General features: G+C 43.1%; 2 long non-coding RNA genes across 5 annotated transcripts in view; one reads left to right on the forward strand and one right to left on the reverse strand.

Annotated features, from left to right (window-relative positions):
* The first annotated feature begins 2623 nt into the window (after nt 1–2623).
* On the forward strand, nt 2624–11680 carry LOC140640113 (uncharacterized). Its single transcript, XR_012036759.1, has 3 exons — nt 2624–2845; nt 6183–6301; nt 9908–11680. It is a non-coding gene; the product is annotated as an uncharacterized lncRNA (long non-coding RNA).
* Nucleotides 7999–22605, reverse strand: part of LOC140640109 (uncharacterized) — a 147634-nt gene continuing 133027 nt past the window's right edge. For all 4 annotated transcript variants that reach the window (XR_012036755.1, XR_012036754.1, XR_012036753.1 and 1 more), the window contains 2 exons: nt 8560–8722; nt 7999–8115 (listed from right to left, as the gene is read on the reverse strand). This is a non-coding gene — a long non-coding RNA (uncharacterized lncRNA). The remainder of the gene's footprint in view (nt 8116–8559; nt 8723–22605) is intronic.

Below are 22605 nucleotides of genomic sequence, written 5' to 3' on the forward strand. Positions count from 1 at the left end.
CAATTGAAAGATATAAAACAGAAGATTGGCAATGACTAGTACGTTTTAAAAATGAGCAATAAAATGCCAGTTTGCAGAGCCTCAGCCCAGCCTGGGCTCTGCGATCACTTGCAGGGGCTCTGGCAACGGGAGGCGCAGGGAGCGATCTTTCCACGACCTCCTTCCGAGCTGCAGCTCACAAAGCCCGGACGCTCCAGTCACCTTCCTTCAGCCTCTCCCGTCTGAGACTGTATGACTCAGCCCAGGCCAGCATGAACTCGCTTATTTCCTTCCTGTGGGTGCTGTGGGAGCTTGCAGGAGGTCTGAGGTGTCTGGTAAGGGACAGGGGGGCAGGCCCGCTCTACGGGCCGGCGTGGGGACCACCTTAGCTGCTGGCACATCACTGCCTGGGCCCAGCCAGTAGCTGGTGACCAAATAATAATATTGATAGTGACACTATTAATGGTGAGAGCTGAGCTGAGCTGAGTCTTCTGCTTTGTGAAGAGAGTTCTGTTGGTTTCCTCATTAAAGTTTCTCCAACTTTGTAAGGTGTTTAGAACCCAAGGGGAGAAAACTAGCCTGAAGCAACCATGTTACCCAGGTTAGAACAGAACCTGGGAGAAAGAAAACCCCACACTGCAGTCGTCTGAGCTTGAATGGAGGTAGAGGGGCGGCTGGGGCCCTAGGCACAAGAAACAGGACTGCTGCTCATTGTAGACTGGATTGCCTGAAGAACAAGCATTGAGCCCAGGCCTGGGGGATCTGAGTAAGGACTCCCAGTTTCTTTGCTACTGGCCCAGCCTTGGGCAAGTCACTTTACTTCTCTGGACTTTGGTTTCCACACAGTAAAGCAAAGGGATGGGCCAAATAATCCCCTTTTATCTCTACATTATAGGTCTCTGATGCTCAGGATTCAACTCCTCATTGGCAAATAGTTATTGACCACTTTTTATCTGCTAGGTACCCGCAACGATCTCTCAAGACAAGGAATATTTTGCAATTTTTTCAGTATCCTACAGGTTTCTCTTTGGGAGGCCACAGTCCAGTTGCTTCTCCCACCTAGGCCAGGGGGTGGTAGGGCTGGGGAAGTGGTGAGGGTGGGAGTGGGATAGAGAGGAGCATCTTTTGACTCAATGAATTACTCCTTTACTGATCACCTATCTTCCCTGCCCTCCGAGTCGGTGTGGCCCCCAGTAGCTTTTCCATTTGGTCTCGGTGCAACCACGTTGTGGGGTTCCCTGAGCACCACTCCACCTAAAAAGCAGCCCTGGTCTCTTTTTGGGCAGTCATGAGGTTTCCTTTTCAGTCTCACGCTGACCTACTACTATCTTTCATGCTGCTGAGCATCCCCCTGGCCACATTCATTTCTCTCTGTGCCCGGGTTTATTCAGCTGTGTTCTCTGCTCTGCAGGCTATCTGTCACAGGAGGCTGTCACGGCCCCATTGGAATTCACTTTATCTTTCCTCTGCCCTATTCGCTGAGCAAACATGTGCATTCGGTATTTCAGCGTGGGAAATTCTCTGGCCCCCTTTGCTCTGGCCTGAAATGGGAACCTCAGTAGCTTTGCAGAAAAAGTCCACAGGCTCCGGACTCAAAAATAACTCACAAGCTATTTGCTGAATATTTATGATACGCCTAGCTTTTGTTGTGCCCTCGAGAGGCTTCTGATGTTGGTAAAATGAGACAGACTCATGGGAAACAACCTGAAAGCAGCGAAGCACACTCATGTTGTCGGGAACACCAACGCACATCTCGCTTACACCTCATAATAAACCTACAGGGTTAGGTCTTATTGTCCACATTTTATACATCAGCAAACTGAGTCACAGAGAATTTAATTAGCTTACAGTCTCATGGATGATAAGGCAACCCAGCTCTTTTCATTTCCAAAGTCTGTATGTTTATAACTTTAGCTCTGTGCTGAACAGTGGGTCTGTGAGCACCGTGGAGGTGAGGTGTTTCCCAGAGCCATCCTCTTAGTACTTACCACAGTAAATGCTCAATTTAAAATAATGATATATATAATATATATTGCATGCTGCCCCCTGCAGTCATTCTGGACAGAAAGACCTATAGGAAAAGCTAGACACAATGGGCTGTTTTCTAGAGTCCAGTGGCTAAGCTCAACCTCAGCCACCCCAGTAAGCTGGGGATAGTGAAAATAGTGGAGGGATAGAAAAGGAGAGATAGTAAAACAAAAACAAAAACAAAACCCCACAACAATAACAACAAACACACAACAGCATTGTGCCTCATTTCAAGACCTTCCATGCAGCTCTGTCCTGCCCGGATCTTTGTGGGCACAAGGCCCCTCTCGGTGGTGGTGGTGGGAGGGGGCGCCTGCTTTTGTTTTGCTCATATGTGGTGGGCTTCAGGGGGGCAGGCTCTGGCTTTACCCTACTTTGGATCCCCCCGTTGTGGGTTGGTCCCTCACCGCAAGTGTTTGTTGAAATAAATTGAAATTAGGAAATGTACCATGCCACCCAGCCATATTCTTCTTTTTCCTGTTTCTTATGTGATGCTTCTTGGGAAGTTGCAATGATGTAGGAAGAAAGAACAGAAAGAACATTAGAGAAACCCCTTAGTAGTTATAAGGAGAAATGATTGTGGTGCCATTTTTTTTTTTTTTTTTTTAAGCCCTGGGTCTTATCTGTTCCAGATTGGATTCCCATTCTCAAAAGAAGAAGGGGAAAAAAAAAAGCCAAACGAAAGAAATGAAGCTACATTTCCCCATTGAGACATCCTGGAGTGTCTGCTTCAAAGAGGATTGAGGGGGAAATGTTCAATTTTATTGGTTTGTTCTGCTGGGTCCTTCTCTCTGGGACACTCTTTAGCGCACCAAGTGAAGTGGAAAATGAAGAACAGGTGAGCAATCAGCTGTGAAAAGCTTTAATGGACCCAGCACCCCTTTGGGAACTAGGCAAGGCTCTTGCTGGCGCTCAGGACCAATGCTATTCCAGTTCAATGGGTTTTGTTTTTGTGATGGGAATTTAACTCCCTCAGGTGGCCCCAGGATGGAGGAGGATTACTGTCTTCTGCAGCAGTGGGACAGGGCATCCTTAAAGAGAACTGAGGCCACTGTCCCAGAAGGAACTCCCTGGCTCATTAGGGGCCTTTGGAAATTTTGAACTTCCTGGATGGCCAGGACAGTGAGTCATGTGACCTCAAGAAGAGAGTGATGCTATGACCACCTGGGGCTTCCAAGTAATGGAGCTGGGACACTCCTGGAGTAGAGGTTACTTCAGGCTGCTGTGGATCCAGACCCAGGGGGCTTGGTGCCACCACAGCATCTCAGGGGGACCACCTGGTGGGCAGGCCTCTTTTAAGGTCTCTGGAGTGTTCCATAGAGAATGAGGTCTTGGATTTGGACTGGGAGGCTGGGAAAGGATGTCTCTCTCATGAGAATGAGGAGGAGGAGAGCTCTGTGTTTACAAAGCTGCAGACCCTGATCTAAGTCCCCTATTTGTTAAGTGTGAGAGCAATGCCTTCACTCCCTAACACTGACAAAAGTTTGGTCCTTGACAATTAGCTTCTTCCTCTCTCCTGCCCTCACAGGTTTTCCTGACTACTGAGCTTCTGAAGGTGTAGAATGGGGGGAATGGGATAGAGGGCGGTTGGGGAGGCAGGGGGAGAGAGAAAGCTTCTTCTTGCTGGGCCCCCTCCAAAGCTCTCCTGCGTTGTGGAGGATGCTGGCACCGGGCAGAGCATAGATGAAAATCTAAAAGTGAAGTGGGAGAAACTTACTTAGTGAGTTCAGTCAACCTACGTAGCAAATATGGGATGGGGAGAATGAAGAACAGAAAAAAGTCTATGAGTTGCATGTCAGGTAAGGTTGCAGATAAAATACAAGACACCACTTTCATTTGAATTTCAGATAAACCAGTAAGTTTTTAGAATAATGCATGTGTTTTTTAGTATAAATGGGTCCCAAAGAAAGCATGGGAAATATTAATACTAAAAAAGAGATTTGAAAAAAAATAAAAAAGAGATTTGATATATATCTGAAAATCAAATTAAACTGGGCAGCCTTTTCTGATGTTTGATTTATTTCGTTTTGCTAAATCTGGGGAGTCCAGAGCTGTAGGAAGGAGAGTTTTGTGAGATTTTTTAACAGAGGGGGGATTGGGCAAAGGAGAAAAAGATATTTTATGAAAGCTTGCTGTAGGTTATAGGCTAGGCCCTCTCTTACGATCTTTGAGTGATACTAGTATGATTAGAAAGCAGTATGGATTACATTTGCTTGTAGGACTGTCTTCTTCAAATGTAACTCCAAGCCAACTGGATGACAGGAGACCCTGGCTTATGTCAGGGGTACACATATATTCTCATTTAATCCTTACCTTTATGTAAGGTAGGCAACATTGTTCTTGTTTTACAGATGAAGGAAATAAGGCTCAGAGAAGTTGAATAGCTTGCCCAGAGTTAGAAGAGAGAAGTAGAGCTGGATTCCACGCCTAAGTTCATGTGACCTCCTGTGCTCTAAACCTGAAGCCTAAAGAGCCCACTTCAAACTGAATCTCTATTTCCCAGCTAAATGCCACTAGAATATACATGTGTGTTTTTTTTAAGATTTTATTTATTTATTCATGAGAGACACCGAGAGAGAGGCAGAGACATAGGCAGAGGGAGAAACAGGCTCCATGCAGGAAGCCCCATGCGGCACTCGATCCCAGAACCTAGGGATCATGCCCTGAGCCAAAGGCAGACACTCAGCTGCTGAGCCACCCAGGTGTCCCTATACATGCGTTTTAAAATACTTGAATATAAATGACAAATGCATGCAGGATAGACTCATGGATTTGTAGAATTGCTTTTTCAGCTGAAGAAACAGAGATGTGGAGAAGATAAAAGTCACACAGGTAGTTAGTAGCAGAGTCAAGACCAGAACTGGGACCCATAGAGGGGACACAGGGAAGGAGTACTCCAGGGGACAGCTGCAGAAAAGTGAAGCAGGTTAAGTCGACTGCCTTTTTATTGTCAACCTCCTCCTGCCTCATCACCCCACCTCTCCCCCTCCCACCCTCTCTAGGCATTGAGCCTTGTCCCATTTCCATGTATTCCTGCTCTGAGCCAGCTGTCATAATCCCTGCAAGGTGTTAGCTGATAACAGCCTGTGGGAGGATCATAAAATGTGGGCCCAGTGGAGGATATTAGAGGCTATAGAAGGCTGCAAGAAGTGTATGCCGGAACAGATACTACAAGAGATGCCAGAGGGCCCAGCCACCAGGTGGCTGGGCACGGTGGCATTTACCTTGGGGCATTCACTATAGTCCAGCGTCTGTTCACAGCCTGGCTATTCCAGACGCTCCATTTTCTCATGTCCTCAGTTTGAGTGGATGAGTGATGATCACTCAGAGGAACAAAGCTCAGAGAGAAATACAAACAAAAAAGCCAATATATTAATGTACAATGAGACATGTACCCGCTAAAGTGACTTTAGCCCAATCCCCGCCTTCTCTCTCTCATACGATGAGAAGCTGCTTGGAGAGTCAGAGTATCAACTGGCTGTTCAGGGCTCCTGAAATCAGTGCAGGGGGCACTAGGGGGCATTAGAGAAGAGCAGAGTTTAGTGGCATTAAGAGCTAAGGTCTGGGACCACCAATTTTACCAGAAAGAAATATCTGCCATGGGGACGCATGCCCCCATCGACCTAGGGATACTCTACTCTCTTCTGGGCAGTGCTAGAATATGGCAGGTATCAGGCCAGAAGAGAAATAGCATTCTCAAAAGGGTGTAGTGCTTGCAGAGCTTAAAGAAGGCACTCTTTTCAAATGTGTTTCAAAGCCAACAAGAGATGATGCAGCACCCCTAATATAGCTCCAATCTAGCAACCCTGGGAGTAGTTACCAGCTCCAGGGCAAAAGGAGGAAGTAACCAGAAGCTAGGGAAGGCTGCAGTAGAGAGAGCATTTCCACGGGACCCATAGCCTCTGGTGGGAATAAATACAGCCATTCCCAAAGCTGTCTAGCAGGGAGGGGACCTGGGAAAAAATCCTCAGGCTTCTCTCTCCTGTCCTCTGATCCTACTTGTGAATTCCATTGGCTGAACACAACTGGAAGCCAGAGGGCTTGATTCCACTGGTTGAGGCCAGCCTCTTAGGTCAAAGAGCTACATGGAGAAGGTGGACCAGATGGGCAAACAGAGCTCCCTGGTATATGGGCCTGCAAGCATTGTGCCTTCTCTTTCCCTCACTTTCTTCCAGGCCATGCTGCTTCTGCTTGAGACCATCCAGAAAAATCTGGACATTCAGGGAAGGGTCTTCTAGCTCTGAGAGCCATTTTCTTTCTTTCAGATGACCCTGGGTATCTCTGTTCTGATCAGGTAAGTGATGAATTCATTAATGCAATCTTAAAACCTTATTTCCCTTGTTTTCTCATGGCTTTAGGGCTGGGGCAGGGGCACCACAGAGGGGTCTCCATAAACCAACAGAATTTAGCCCCACTGGGTAGAAGAGTTATGGGCAGAAAGAACTCAGGAGCTGGCCAGGGCTCTCTCAGATACTCTTGGCATCACCTTTACCAGAAGTGTTTGCGTTTAAAAAAGGATTTTTAAACATACAAAATTTAAGACCTGAACTAATGTCTCTCAAAAGGCAAAATTTCAATTTAGTTGTAAGTATGGTAGGCCATATAATGGCCCCCAAAGATGTGTATGTCCCAATCCCCAGAACCTGTGAATATGTTGCCTTGTATGGAAAAAGGGACTTTGCAGGTGTGATTAAATTAAGGATTTTGACATGTGGGGATTATTTTAGATTATTCAGGTAAAGTCAGGTAACCACAAGGGTGATTATAAGGGAGACAGGAGGGTCAGACACTGAGAGAGGAAATGTGACAACAGAAGCAGAGGTTGGATTGATGTACTTTGAAGGTGGAAGAGAAGGGGCCTTGAACCAAGAAATTTGGGAAGCCTCTGGAAGCTAGAAAAGGTGATGATTCTTGCCTACAGCCTCCAGAAGGCACATGGCCTTTGATTTTAGCCTCTCAAGAACCATTTTGGATTTTTGACTTCCAGAACTGTAAGAGAATAAGTTTGTGTAGTTTTAAGCCACTTAATTTGTGGCAATTTGTAACAACAATCATAGAAAACCAACACAAAGGATATCTTTGGGGTAAAGGCTCCTTTCCAACACCCTTTAATCACAGGCTATCCTAAGACCTGCTTAGGATAGCTTTTTTTTTTTTAAAGACTTATTTATTTGAGGGGGATCCCTGGGTAGCTCAGCAGTTTGGCACCTGCCTTTGGCCCAGGGTGCGATCCTGGAGTCCCGGGATTGAGTTCCACGTTGGGCTCCTGGCATGGAGCCTGCTTCTCCCTCCTCCTGTGTGTCTGCCTCTCTCTCTCTCTGTGTGTGTCTATCATGAATAATAAATAAATAAATAAATAAATAAATAAATAAATAAATATTTTTAAAAAGACTTATTTATTTGAGAGAGAGAGAGAGGAAATGCTCGAGAAAGGAGAGGGACAGCGAAAGTATCTTCAAGCAGACTCCCCACTCAGCAGGTGCCCAACGAGAGGCTTGATCCCACAACCCATGAGATGATGACCTGAGCTGAAACCAAGAGTCTGATGCTTAGCTAACTGAGCCACCCAGGCACCCCTAGGATAGCTTTTTTGACAACCAATCTTGGGTTTCTGTACGGACACCAGTGGGCTGGAATCCCGGACATAAAAGCTAACCTGGTTAACTGCCCATGGCATGTACAACTGATGCTAACATGGTTTCTGCCCTGATAAGCATGTTCCCAGACCTGTCACCAGACAAGGGTGCTTGGGCCCCTGAAACTCCAAAACCTTTGAGTCAAGAGCATTGCATTCCCAGAAAGAGAGAAAGGAGGGCAGAGGTTGTGAGGAGGCCTCTACAGATGGGGATGGTTGGCCAAAAGACTAAGGAGTGACACAAAAGACACCTTTCTTCTTGTCACTCTGTTGCAAAAATAGCCCAGGGAAATTGTTTTGAATCTGCTTTGAGCTGAAACTCTTGGGAGAAAAAAATCCATGGCATGAACTTCAAGTCATTTAGCAGATTTCCTTAATTTTATTCTCCACCTCTGTGGTGACCCCAACAGGCTCTCGGAAGAGGTCCTTCTCTGTAAAGCTGTTTTCTTTCTTCTTCAATTAAGTCACACACACTAAATGGAAATGAAGAGGACATAGCTTAAAATGTGTCTTTAGGGTGAAATGGAATATGAAAATGCTCAGATCCATTTTAGAGACAGCCTCTTCTGTCAGAAATCAATACAGTCCGTGCATTCTACAATGTGCCAGTTCATAAAGTAAAAACGGCTCGAACTCTCAATTTAACATTTTCAAAGCTGATATTAAATTCCAAGATTTTATATCTGCTGTTGCCCATTTAGGACCAAGTTATAAATCTGAAGTCTCTCCCCAGCTTACGAGTCTGACAGTACTCAATAAAAACTTTTATAATCAAGTTCGATAAAGAATCACAAATCTCCATCTTGTGATTTTTAGCTTACAACAGTCTGCGTAAATAACATCTTCCTGCCTTGATGTTTGTCAATATTTGTCATTTTAAAAAAGGGATAAAATAGAAATACTATGTTAACTCTTACCTCTTGGATGAAAATTATGGTTAGTAAAGGATTCAGTGAATAGGATGTCTTCATAGTAGCATTTATACAGAATGACTATGAAAAGCCAGATGATGGAAACATTAGTGACAACCATGGTCGGACACCTATGGCATTCACAGTGAAACAGAAGACAGGTCATTATCTGGAAGTAAAAAAAAAAAAAAGAAAAGAAAAAAGAAAAAAGAAAAAAAGCCTTTTGCTCATTAGGATTTATTTCAGTCTTGAAATGACCATTCACCCACCCTTCTAAACTATCCTTAGGCTAGAAATAAAGAGGCCAGTTTCACCTCTAAGCCTCTTTTGGGTGAGCTTCTTTCTTCAGAATCAGAAACTTAAAAAAAAATTTAATGAAAAAGGTATTTTATTTAAGCAAGTTGGACTCTGAGCTTTGTTGCATTTTCCTATTTGCAAAAAGAGGCTGGAAACAATACATACACGTATACATATGTTGCACACATATACACAAACACATGCATACCTATATATGTACTAAGATTATGAAGGTAAGGACATCAATGGTAAACATCAAATTCAGGACAGTGATCATCTCTGAGGAGGAGGGATGGGGATGTGATGAGGGAGATACACAGGAGGCTTCAAATGAGTTTGTAATGTTTTACCGTTTATTTTATTTTTTATTGTTTTATTATTTTTTAAAGGATTTATTTGTTTATTTGAGAGATTGAGAGAGAGAGAGAGAGAGAGAGAGAGAGAATGCAGGGTGGGACAGAGGGAGATGGAGAGAGAAACTTTAGTAGACTCCATGCTGATCCCAGAGCCCCACGCAGGACTCAATTTCACGACCCCAAGATTATGACCTGAGCTGAAATTAAGAGTCAGATGCTTAATGGACTGTGCCATCCAGAGGCCCCCTAGTGTTTTACTTTTTAAACTGGATAGTTTATAAGTGATTATTACATTATTGTCTGTGCCTTGGTGATTTGCACATCTGCTCGATTTTATCATTAAAACAAATTTTAAAGAAAGGTTTAAGGTTGTGTGATGGTTAATTTTATATGTCAACTTGACTGGCGAAAGGGAAGCCCAGAGGGCTGGTAAAAGAGGATTTCTAGATGTCTGGGAGGCTGTTTCTGGGGGAGATTACTATTTGAATCAGAGGACTGAGTGAAGAGATGAGTCCTCACCAATGTGGGAGGGCATAATCTAATCCATCAGATGCCTGAATGGAACTAAAGGTGAAGGAAGGAGGAATTCTCTCTTCCAGAGTTGGGATGTTCCCCTTCTCCTGCCCTGAGACATCAGAGATTCTGTTCTCAGGCCTTCAGACTCTGACTGAATTATACCTCTGCCTTTCCTGATTCTCTAGCTTGCAGACAACTGTTTGTGAGACTCTGCCTCCAATAGTCATGTGAGTCAATTCCTAAAATAAATCTCTTATCATCTATCTATCTATCTATCTATCTATCTATCTATCTATCTATCTATCTATCTATCTTCTCTCTCTCTCTACTTTCCTACCCATCTATCTCATCTCCTATTGATTCTATCTCTCTGGAGAACCCTGACTAATATACACTGGGTCATTGGAGCAATGGAGAAATGAAGGAACAGTTCAAATGCCATTCACATTCAACATGACTTTTTTACTCTGCCCAGTGTTGCTCTGCTAGCTCTACGTTAGATTGGGGACCCACATACATGTCAGTGACAGGGAGGGTGAAAGTCCTAATGGTGTGCTGGCTTATAACACCTTATGGAAAGCTGGTTGATTTTCAGGAATTTTTCATGCCATCAGTTAGACATCCATTATTAAAAATTAAATCACATAAGCTTGCAATTAAGTACATTATATTGAAAACAACATAAAATAAATATTTAAAACATCACATCTTTGTTACATTACAACTTTATGCTACTATCTATGCTCTTGAAGTTATTTCTATCTATTGTGTCTATATGGTAGAAATACTCTATAATTCACATCTCTATGACTGCATTCAATGATATCATGTTAATGGCTTGATGGCTGTAGTGGGAATATTTACACCATGGAAACTGGGAGATGCTACTAATCAGAACTCCCTGCTGCCCACCCCACCTCCATCTGAGAGCCGACATTAACATTTACACACATTAGTGGGTGGAACTCAGTTCAGTAGCTTCCTGCCTCTAACTTCATTCTGAACATTCTGAATTATCAATCACCAGGAAAAACATCCTGTGCTAGGTTTGGATGACTCCTGCAAAACCAACTGGGCAGCTTCTTGAGATATTAGGCACCTGGGCAGAATTTTCAGGAGAGAGATGGTCTGTTTCTTTCTGTACACCTCCAGACCCCAAAGTATCAAGTGTCAATGTCCCTCATACTTGACCTTGTCAAGGGTGTATTTGTCTATTGGGATAATTCCAATCCTGGATATCCCATTGTTGGGCCAGAAATCTGTTTGGCTATCCCTGTTCTAATTCTCTTTCCTTTCTCAGTCCTGACTTATTTTCAGCTGGTGACTCCCTGGAGGTCTGAGGCTTTGATTTATATAATACAAGGAACTGGCAAAGGGGTGGGACACTGGCCTGCAGAAACTCGGGTATGTAGGCTTGCACATGTGGCCTGATGGCCAAATTATCTGCTGGACTGAAGTGTACCCTTTGGACTGTGTCCTTGCTTCTAGCAGCTCGTAGGGCATCCAGAGCTTAAAAAGGAGCAAGCAGGAGCTGGTTGAAGATTTATTGCCCTGTGACTCCTTCCCTGACTGCAAGCAATGCCTGGGCCTGGAGCTTCAGCCCCCTGACCACCACCTAGTGTCAAAGAATATTACTGGTCCTAAAGAGAGGTGGAATTTGGCTACTGTTCAGGGAGGTCAGAGAGATGCTACTAAGAACAGTGAAAAGTAGAGGTTATCTCTTGAAGTGGATCTTGACTTTTTCCATGTTCCTAGTTCTTCAAGCTATTTCAAAAAATAAAATGCATGAAAGATGAAAAACAGTCTAAATATCCTTTAATAGGGACAGATTAAGTACTCATATTCTATCTTAAGAAGAAGAATTATGCATCAGTGAAAAATCACCTTTCCTTTGGATTATTGTACTACGTCCACATAAAACTCGTTAGAAATACAATATTTAAAGGAAACCGACTAGGGGTACCTGGCTGGCTTAGTCCCTAGAGCATGCAACTCTTGATCTCAGGGTTGAGTTCAAGCCTCATGTTGGGTGTAGAGATTACTTAAATATAAGATCTTAAAAAAAATAAAGGAAATGAACTAAATGGTTATATTGTAGAGATCACATAGCACATGAAAAATCTACTTTCTACTATCTAATCCTATATTGAGAAAGAAAATCTGAACTGTTTTAGGCAGAACTAACTGTTCACTTGTGGTTTAGGATAAAATTTCCAGTGACAGCAAATAGATGTGAAAAGTGCTGAAACGCAAACCTTACACAAAAGAGAAGGCAACAAATCCTAGAAAACTGAGAGATGGCTCTAGGGAGAAAAGACATTAATGTGAAAGAGACATGGGAAGAATTTGAATAAATTGTGTCATGCAAGATGAGAGTGGGAAAAAGTATTTCTCCCTCAGAATGTTATTTTATACAGCATATGCTTTTAAAGATGTACATACAACTGAACCAATAGATAGATTTAAATTAAAAATCATGTTTTAGAAGTCCAATGAAACAAGGAAAAGGTCATGGCAGTGATAAATCAGTATTAAAATTCTTGGTATATAAAAACTTACGATAAATACAAATACATATGAAAAAAACCCAATGTATATCAATCTGGAAGGAAAGGCACTAAAAAGTGGTGCTTGGCTCAGTCAGTTAAGTATCTGCCTTTGGCCAGGTCATGATCACAGGATCCTGGGATCAAGCCCCATGTTGGTCTCCCCGCTTAGCAGGGAGCCTGGTTCTCCCTCTCCCTTTTCCCTTTGCTTGTGCTCTCTCTCTCTGTGTCAAATAAATAAATAAAATCTTCAAAAAAAGAAAGGCACCAAAAAGAATTAGTGGTTGTACTTGTGTGTAAGATTACAAGGTGACCTTTAGTTTCTTCTTTATTTTTTTTATAGTTTCCAAACTCTACACAATAAAGAGTCATTACTTTTATAACAAAAAAAGCCTCTTATTTTTTTGAAGATTTTATTAATTTGAGAGAGAGAAAGCATGAGCAGGAGCAGGAGCAAAAGGAAAGGGAGAAGCAGACTCCCCTGTGAGCAGGGAGCCTAAAATGGAGCTCAATTCCAGGAACCCAAAATCATGACCTGAGCTGAAGGCAGATGCTTAACTGACTGAGCTACCCAGGTGCCCCTATTTTTTAATTTTTTAAAAAATATTTATTTATTTATTTATTTATTTATTTATTTATTTGAGAGAGCATGAGCAAGTGGAGGGAGGTACAAAGGGAGAGGGAGAGAGAGAATCTCAAGGAGTCTCTCTGCTGAGTTTGGAACCCAAGGCAGGGCTCAATCCCACATCCCTGAAATCATGACGTGACCTGAAATCAAGAGTTGGATGCTTAACCAAAAGAGCCATCCAGACACCCCCAAGAGGACCTTATTTAATGAGATAAGGTCATAAAATATGATAATTCATCTGCCTGTAGCCCCTGTCTCCAACTGTGTACTGATGGATCTTCCTATATATACTAGTGTAGAATAGAAATGAAAAAATAGCTAACTTTTATTGAGTGTGAATCATGTATCCAGCATTATACTGAGTACTTTGGATTATTTTATGTAATCACTACCCCAGTACTATGAAGTTGGCATGAATACTCTGATTTGGTAAGTGAGGGAACTAAGAATCAGAGAGGATTAGTTCTTTGCCTAAATCATGCAGCTAGTGAGCAGGCGGGGAGGACTGTGGGCTGGCATTTAAGCCCAGGCAGGCAGATCCACTCCAGAAGCCACACTCTCAGCCTTGGTTCTTTGCTGTGCTCCCTCCTGCCACTCCAATACCTGTCTGGTAAGATTTTGGAAACTATAAAAGGCCAGCCCTTGGGAAAATTGCTAGTCAAGTGTCCTTAGCATTTGTCCTCAGCCTCAAACTTCGAGGATCTGTAAATTTTAATTGAGTTAGGTCATTTCCTTACCTGGGACCATAATGTTTGCATAAATAAAGTTTTGGAATGAGTTTGTTGGTTAATATGTTTCCAACTACTTTAAGCAGAAAGACCTCTCAAGGAATGGGACAATCAGATGCACTGGCTTTAAATGGGGTCCATGAGGATGTCTCTGGGGCTACTTAGGTGGCAAGGAAGAGATCTAGATAGTGAGGACTGACCAGACCAGGGATGGATTACCAGGTCAGGGGCTCTAGAATCTGGGAAGCCAAAGGAAGCTGTGAGAGGGACCAAAGATTGGCTTTGTCCAACAGAAGAAAGGGGATTAGTACTTGCTGAGCACATAAAATCGCTGGGTATTCACGTTTTCTCTTCCATTCTACCTTCCCCAGACCCCTATTTATGTCATTATTTCCACTTGACAGTGGCAGAAGGGAGGCTCAGAGAGATGAACCTGTCCAAGTGATTGAACAGAAAAGCCAAGATTTGAATTCTGGTCTTCCTGCTTCCAAAGGGTGTATGTTCTTATAGTCAGTGTCAAGCAGGAGATGCTCAGATGGACTAGTTTGAGGAAAGTTTAGCAAAAGGGCAGATGATGGAGTTCAGAACATGCTACCTCAAAATATGTCATCTTGGCATGTTGAATATCTGAAAGTGGAAGGAGTTTGAGGAAACAGCAGAGCCAGGAAGGTTGCTCTGACCTCCCCTGGTCCCTTGCTCTTCTTCTCCTCTGGTGCTGGTCATAAAACCGCATATGTATGAAAGGTACCATCCCTGTACCAGGAAGAAGGTACCATCCCTGTACCAGGAAGAAGGAAGACATTCTTATCACTAGAGGCCAGGGGATTTGGGGCTGAGAAATCTGTAGAAACAAACCTTATGAAATTAACCCTTACCTTTCCAGTGATTTCTTCATCGTTTACTATCCCTAACCCAAACCCCTTTGTCTTGTCAAATCCTGACAAATTTCCTGCTTCTTTGTCTAAAAGGTATAAAACTCCCTGCTCTGTTCACTTCTCCAGGCTTTCACCTCTTATGAAGGCTTCCACATACATATAAAAATTTAATAAAATCTGTACACTTTTTCCTATTAATCTGTCTTTGTTGGTTTAATATTCCGACCCAGCCAGGGACTCTAAGAGGGTTGAAGGAAATGTCTTCCCCTACATAGGGTTCAGGGAAACCAACATGCATGGTGCAGTTTCTTAGGGTTGGCAAGAGTAGGGGGGACTACTGCCCCTAAGAGCGGAAGGCCTTCTGGTGCAAAAGGGTGAAGCAGTGACCAGAACCTGGAAATAGTAGGGCCACCTGATATAGCAGCTGTGATCTGTGGTAGAAGTACAGCTGAACTGTCACCCTGCAGGTCTCCTGATGGATGTTACCTGTTGATTTAACCCAACTGCAAAGCCATTGGGTTTATTGCGCAAGGGAGCCCAATGTTGCATACAGAGAAGCCAGGCACCTGGTGACTGGAAAAGGAGGTAGAATGGATCTCCATGGAGAGACCAACGGATAATATCTTGTACCCGTTCCAGATAGCAGTAGACTGCTGTGCTAACATTATTTCCTCAAAAGCCTCTCCACCATATGTATCAAAGGACACTGTCAAATAGTGGAAAGACACTCCACAAATTGGGAGAAGATATTTGCAAATCATATATCTCATAAGGGATTAATATTCAGACTATATAGAGAACTCCTGCAACTCAGCAATTACAAAAAATGCAATTCAAAAAATGAGCACAGGACTTGAATAGACATTTTTCCAAAGAAGACATAGAAATGGCTAATAAGCACATGAAAGAAATGCTCAATATTGGTAATTAGAGGAATGCAAAATAAAAGCACTTGTGATACCACTTGACACTCATTAAGATGTCTATTATTTGAAAAAATTGTCAGATAACAAATGTTGGTGAGGACATAGAGAAATTAGAACCCTCATGTATCGCTGGTGGGAATGCAAACTTATGGATGGGGAAAATAGTATGATAGTTCCTCAAAAAGTTAAACACAGAATTGCCATATGATCCAGCAATTCCACTCCTATATAGGCCCCAAAGAAATGAAAGCAGAGACTCAAACACATACTTGTATACTAATGTTCACATCAGCATTATCCACAATAGCCAAAAAGTAGAGACAACTCAAGTGTCCATCAACAGAAGAATGGATAAACAAAATGTGATATATCCACTCAAGGAAATATCATTTATCATTTAAGGAATTCAATTCTTTAAAAATTATTTATTTAAAAATTTTAAAAAGATTTTATTTATTTGACAGATAGCACATGACAGAGAGCACAAGCCAGGAGCTGGGTGGGAAGAGGGAGAGGCAGGCTCCTCACTAAGTAGGGAGCCCGACATGGGGCTCAATACGAGGACCCTGGGATCATGACCTGAGCTGAAGGCAGACACTTAACCAACTGAGCCACCCAGGTGCCCCAAGGAATGAAATTCTGACACATGCTACAACACGGATTCTAAGTGAAATCATCATGCTAAATGAAATAAGCCAGATGCAAAAGGACAAATATTGTGTGATTCTGCTTACCTGAGACACCTAGAACAGACAAATTCATAGAGACAGTAAGTGGAGAAGAGGTTGCCAAGGGCTGCAGAAGGAGGCAATGGGGAGTTAGTGTTTAATGGGGACAGAATTCCAATTTGGGTGGATGAAAAAGTTCTGGAAATTGGTGATGGTTGCACAGCAGTGTGAATGTACTTAAATGTCACTGAATTGTACACTTAAAAATGATTAAAATGGCTAAAATTTTATGCTATGTATATTTTATGCACCCCTCCCCCAAGCCTTCCCGATGCCCAATCAGAAGGCAGTCTAAGAAGATGCAGAGTTCCAGAACCCTTAGGTTTTCACCAAGGGGTTGAATGACTCTCCGAACTTCCCGATCACCTTCCACTTTTTTTTTTTTTAATCAACAAAGAAACAAAATTCCCTAGCTTGACTAAAAATTTTTCACTGGGGCCCTATAGGCCTGGTGGCTTTTCTGATAATGCAGTTTTATGGACGGATGGCTCTAGGGAAGGTATGAGTCTCTCTCAACTGGCTTTGGATTTGTTAAGGAGCTCCCTTCATCTCCTTGGCCACCCACTGGAAGCTGTCACAATCCATTCCCCGGCCATTCCTCCATGCAGACTCAAACCCAACCTCAAGCCCTTGTCTCACCAGCATCTTCTCATCTGATAAACAAACTTAGAGCAGCAGTATCTTTGGGAACCCAAAGCCAGTTGATGCACCCCAGCTGCAAAGGTGCGGTTTGGAGAAGGCCAGGGAGCCCCCAGGCCCTATGGACTGTGTAGGCTTCCTAGACTTTAAATCAATGCAGCTCCACAGGGTCCCAGCCTCAGGAGGGACCCATGCTTGGTATAATGTGCTGTCACCATCTTGAAACTCTTCATAATTTTTTATACTTAAAAAAAAAGTTTTTTTAAAGATTTCATTCATTTATTTGACAGAGAGAGAGAGAGAGAGAGAGAGCACAAGCAGGGGGAGTGGCAGGCAGACGGAGGGGGAGAAGCAGACTCCCTGCTGAGCAGGGAGCCCAATGTGGGGCTCCATCCCAGGACCCTGAGATCATGACCTGAGCTTAAGGCAGACTCTTAATCGACTGAACCAACCAGGCACCCCCATAATTTTTTTTTTAAACAAGGGACCTCACATTCTTCTTCTGCATGGAGACCTGGTGTAATCAGTGCTGCGTGTAGGGCATCCAAGGGAGAAATTCAACTTGAAATCATTGGGCCAAAGGGTCAGGTGGGAAGGAAGAAGGACCTCTAAACTGTAGGCCCAGGGACAGCAAGTATCGTGGTGCCAGTACCTGGAAACATGATGCCTTCTTCCCCAAGGTCTTTTATAAGAAAGCTCTCCAGGCGAACCACAGCTGAGGGGTGGGGGGTGGGGAGCGAGGGGGGTGCAGCTGGGGGTGGTGATGAGTGCACCTTCAGTATCTGCCTGTGCAGCTCTACTTTGTTTTCTTTTTTGCTTTGTCCTTGGATCTCATTTTCAGTCCCAGCCTGGACCTGTGCCTATTATTCACTGTTAGAATGTTCATACCTGATAATTCTACGTGTTTTTTATATTGCCTGTTTCACACTGCTTCTATTTTGTCTCTCTAATTCTACTTCAGGCTTGTTTTAGACTCTCGGTCTGTTTGTTCTTATTCTAATCCTTCTATTTCAAATAACACAGGGGCTTGTGTGGTCTGCTGTTTGGCTTCTGAAAGTGTGACCGTGCCCCAGTTAGGGAGCACATAGTCCCCAGAAACACTGGCTCTCCTGCCCTGTATTGTGTATAGAAGAGTGCCCAAGGCAGGGCCCTGGTCCCAGCCACCTCCCCAGGGGCTTCTCAGGCCTTGTTGTTATTGTTATCCTCTTGATGTTGGTTCCTGGAAGCTCTGTTTCCCTCTGTAGCTTTTCCAGCATGGATTTGGGAAAGGGAGCCAGTGGCCCTGTGGGTCCGCCAACTTGGCACATATTGGAAGGCTCTTTCTGGCTCACTCCTGTTTCTTGTGTAATGTCTCTGTGCTGTATTCTCTCTCCCTTGTAGATGGGTGAAACCTATTTTATTGTAAACGCCTAGGTTTGAGTATTTCTCCATTTCCATAGGCCCACTTCAGTTGATTTACAAATGGCCAATCAATTGCTACTGCCATTTAAACAAGATCCTGACAGTGAAGGCTGGTAAACCTGGGATGGGTGAGGAGAATGCTATCATTTTAGAATTCTGATTGGTGGGATCTTCTTGCAGTATCATTGGCCAAATGCCATGTCATTATGCAGGAAAATGTTCTCATTTTTTTTGGACAGGATCTTTAGGGGTGACATTTCATAATGTCTATAATTTATTTTAAAATACTTCAGCATTAAAAAAAAACTGTCTAAAAATAAGAATTGTTAGTCCATAAGATTACATTCACAAGACCATAGGTTGTAGGGATTATTCTCGTAGAGAAGTAATGTTTCTATTTTATACCGCATATCACTGCCCTACATTATGTATAATCATGTTATTTGTTCTATGTAAATGCTATGGACATTTGTGCCCACTCTCCATTCATATACTGAAATCCTCTGCCCAGTGTGATGGTATTAGGAGGTGGGGCTGTGAGGAGGTACTTAGGTCTGGAGACTGGAGACTTCATGAATGGGATTTGTGAAAGAGGCTCCAAAGAGATCCCTGGCCTCTTCTGCGAGGATGCTATGAGAAGGCACTGACTATGAACCAGGAAGCAGTCCCTTGCTAGAATGTCACCATGCACCCTGATCTTGGGACTTCTAGCCTCCAGAACTGTGAGAAATACATTTTAGGAATGTATTAGGAATTTTAGGAATAAGCCACCCAGTCTGTGGTGTTTCCCTGCAGCAGTCTGAATGGACTAAGTAACCTATTTGGCAATATCCAATTTCATGAATTCTACAGAAGTAATGCCCATTTGACAGATGAGAATCCTGAGGCCCGTTGAGCTTGTGACTTGCCTGGGCTGCATATAAAACTAAAATAGGAGGGACACCTGGGTGGCTCTGTCAGTTAAGCAACTGATTGGTAATTTCAGTTTAGGTCATGATCTCAGGGTCATGGGATTGATCCCAGTGTCAGGCTCTGTGCTCAACATGGAGACTGCTTGAGATTCTCTTTCTCCCTCTGCCATTCCCACTCCATCACCCTGTGCTCTCTGTCTTAAATAAATAAATCTTAAAAAAACAAAACAGAACAAACGACACATACAAACTGAGATAAGATCTTAGTTCTCGTGAGCCCAGATCCTTCCACCTCACCCTGGGCTACATCATCAGGAACCAAGGAATCCCGGTTGACCTGCCTGGTTCAGCCATTTCGCCTTCAGAGCAGCAGTGCCTCCTTTTGGAAGCTCGTGCCCAGTTTTGTTAGTAAAACATACATTGTAAAGGCTGACACGAATGTTTCCAGTCAATGTGTCACACATAGTTGTCATTGATGGGGTGTCCATAACCTAGGATGGTGGTTGTCCCTTTGTTTATTCTTTCTAGTCTTTCTACTGCTTGTTGAGATATGCAGATAATAGAGATTTATTGAAGGAAAAATTTGAAAATATGGGTAAGACAAAAAATAAAAAATGGAAATTACCTATAATCTCACAGTGATAAAGATTTTGGGGATATATTAGTCTCCTACTGCATAGTAGATTGCTCCAAAATTTGCAGCTCAAAACAAAAGACATTTATTATTTTGCAGTCTCTATGGGTCAGGAACTCAAGAGCAGCTTAGCTGGAGGGGGTTCTGGCTTAGGGTCTGTCTGTGGTAAGGCTGGAGTCACCTGAATGAAGGTTTGGGTGGGGCTGGAAAATCTGACTGTAAGACGGTTTACTCATGAGAGTGTCTACAGGGACTCTCCACGGGACTGCTTGAGAATGTCCACAGCACGGAGGCTCGCTTGTCCCAGCGCATGTGATCTGGGAGAAACTGAGGAGGAAGTGCAGTGCCTTTTATGATCTACTCTTGGAAGTCTTCCTGCCATATTCTATTCATTAGAAAAAAGATACTAAGTCAAGTCCATACTTACGGGGAGAGGACTTCTAACTCTTGAAAGGAGGAAAAAAATCAAAGAACTTGTGGGCATATATTAAAGCCACCACAAGGGGGGCGCTGGGTGGCTCAGCAGTTGGGTGGCTGCCTTCTGCTCAAGGTGTGATCTTGGAGTCTTGGGATCCAGTCCTGGATTGGGCGGCTCCCTGCAGGGATCTGCTTTCCTCTCTGCCTATGTCTCTGCCTTTCTCTCTGTCTCTTGTGAATAAATAAATAAATAATCTCGTAAATAAATAAATAATTTATTATTTAAATTTATTTACTTATTTAAATAAACTATTTATTTATTTATTTATTCACAAGAGACACAGAGAGAGAGGGAGGCAGAGACACAATCAGAGGGAGGAGCAGGCTCCATGCAGGGAGCCTGATGCGGGACTCGATCTCAGGGCTCCAGGATCACACCCTGGGCTGAAGGCAAGTGCTCAACTGCTGAGCCAGCCAGGCGTCCCTAAAAAAAAAATCTTAAAAATAAAATAAAGCCACCACAGGGATTTCCTGTCAGTTTTTTTTTTTTAATCTAAAATGGGATCATATTGTATGGATGGCTTTATATCCTACCTTTTTTTGTTTATTAGTTCAAATCTCCTGGATTCAAATCCTGTTCCTCTGCTTAGTAACTATACAATCTTGGGCAAGTTACTTAACCTCTCTACCTCAGTATCTCTATCTATAAAATATGAGTAAAATTAAAGCATACCTGATAGGGTATGGGTTGGTGATAAATACACAAGTTAAAACATTTAAAGAGCTTAAAATCATGTCTGTCACAGGATAGGCAGTATGTTTTGGCTCTTATGTCAGCAAGGATATTCTAAAAATATCTTAATAGCCGCATAATGCATTATTATATGCACTTTAATTCCATTATCAGATCATTTCTAATTTTTTTTATTACTGTGACATGATAAAAAATATACTTGGTTTCTGCCTCCACTTCTAGACACACAACTCCTAAATCTCTTGAAATTTCCTGATGGGAGTGTCTTTTGTTCTAATGAGGCAATTTTTCATGGGCTCCTGGATAGCTTCGGAAGGGGAACTGATCACCAGAAAGACCAAACCATGATTATAAGCCTGTAACTTTCGGCTCTGCTTCTCATCCTCCAGGAAGGGGAAGGGCTGGGTATTAAGTTCATAATAGTTAATAATTGTGCCTACACGATGAAGCCTCAGTCCCTAAAATATAGGGTTCAGAGAGCTTCTGGATTGGTGAGCACATCCACACCCAACTCCATAGGACAGAAGCTTCTGTGCCTGGAACTCTTCTGGACCTCACCCTATGTACCTCTTCATCTGGCTGTTCATTTGTATCCTTTATAATATATTTATAATGAACTGAAAAATGTAAGTAGATGTTTCTTTGAGTTTTGTGAGCCGTAAAGTCTCATTATAAAAGCAAATGATCAAGCCTGAGGAGCGGGCTGTGGGAACGCACATTTATAGCCAGTTGGTCAGAAGTACAAGTGACAACCTGGGATTTGCAGTTGATGTCTGAAGTGGCGGCAGTCTTGTGGGTCTGAGCCCTTAACTTGTGTGAGCTGCACCAACTCTCATAGCTGGTGTCAGAATTGAATTGAATTGTAGGACACTCAGTTGGTGCATGGAGAGTTGAAAGAATTGGTTCATGTGGCAACCCCTCCCCTCACATTTGGTGCCAGAAGTGTGGTGAGTAGAGAAATAGTTTTTCTAGTAGTGATGAACATTCCCATAGCTAAATCTGTGAGCTGGGGATGGAGCTCTTTGGAACATATACACAATTTTGCATGTATAAAAGGCTGTTAGAGAAGAAAGGGTCTATAGTCTTCATCAAATTCTAAGAGATTCCTGTTTTTTTAAAAAGATTTTATTTATTTATTCATGAGAGACAGAGAGAGGCAGAAACATAGGCAGAGGGAGAAGCAGGCTCCCTGCAAGGAGCCTGATGTGGGACTCGATCATGATCCTGGACCCGAGATCATGACCTGAGCTGAAGTCATATACTCAACCTCTGAGCCACCCAGGCGTCCCAAGATTCCTATTCCAAAAGATATTCGGAGCTACTTGTGTGAGATAGAGTCCTTGGCCACCCAGGTTCAGTCTGGAGGAAGGGACTGGAGAGGTGGTCACTAAGGTCAGGAGTGCTCATTAACACCAATCAAGCTCCCGGGGAAGTTCTGGAGGCACGTTCATCACATTAGCAGTGCATTCATATGTTGTATTTCATGGTAGCTTATTTCTAGGATGATTTTTAAAAAGATTTTATTTTATTTATTCATTAGAGACACACAGAGAGAGGCAGGGACATAAGAAGACGGAGAAGCAGGCTCCCTGCAGGGAGCCCAGTATGGGACTCCATCCCAGGGCCCAGGATCATGACTTGAGCCAAAGGCAGATACTCAACCACTGAGCCACCTAGGGCCCCTCTAAGATGGTTT

This window comes from Canis lupus, chromosome 9 (assembly GCF_048164855.1).
Source record: "Canis lupus baileyi chromosome 9, mCanLup2.hap1, whole genome shotgun sequence".
NCBI lineage: Eukaryota > Metazoa > Chordata > Mammalia > Carnivora > Canidae > Canis > Canis lupus.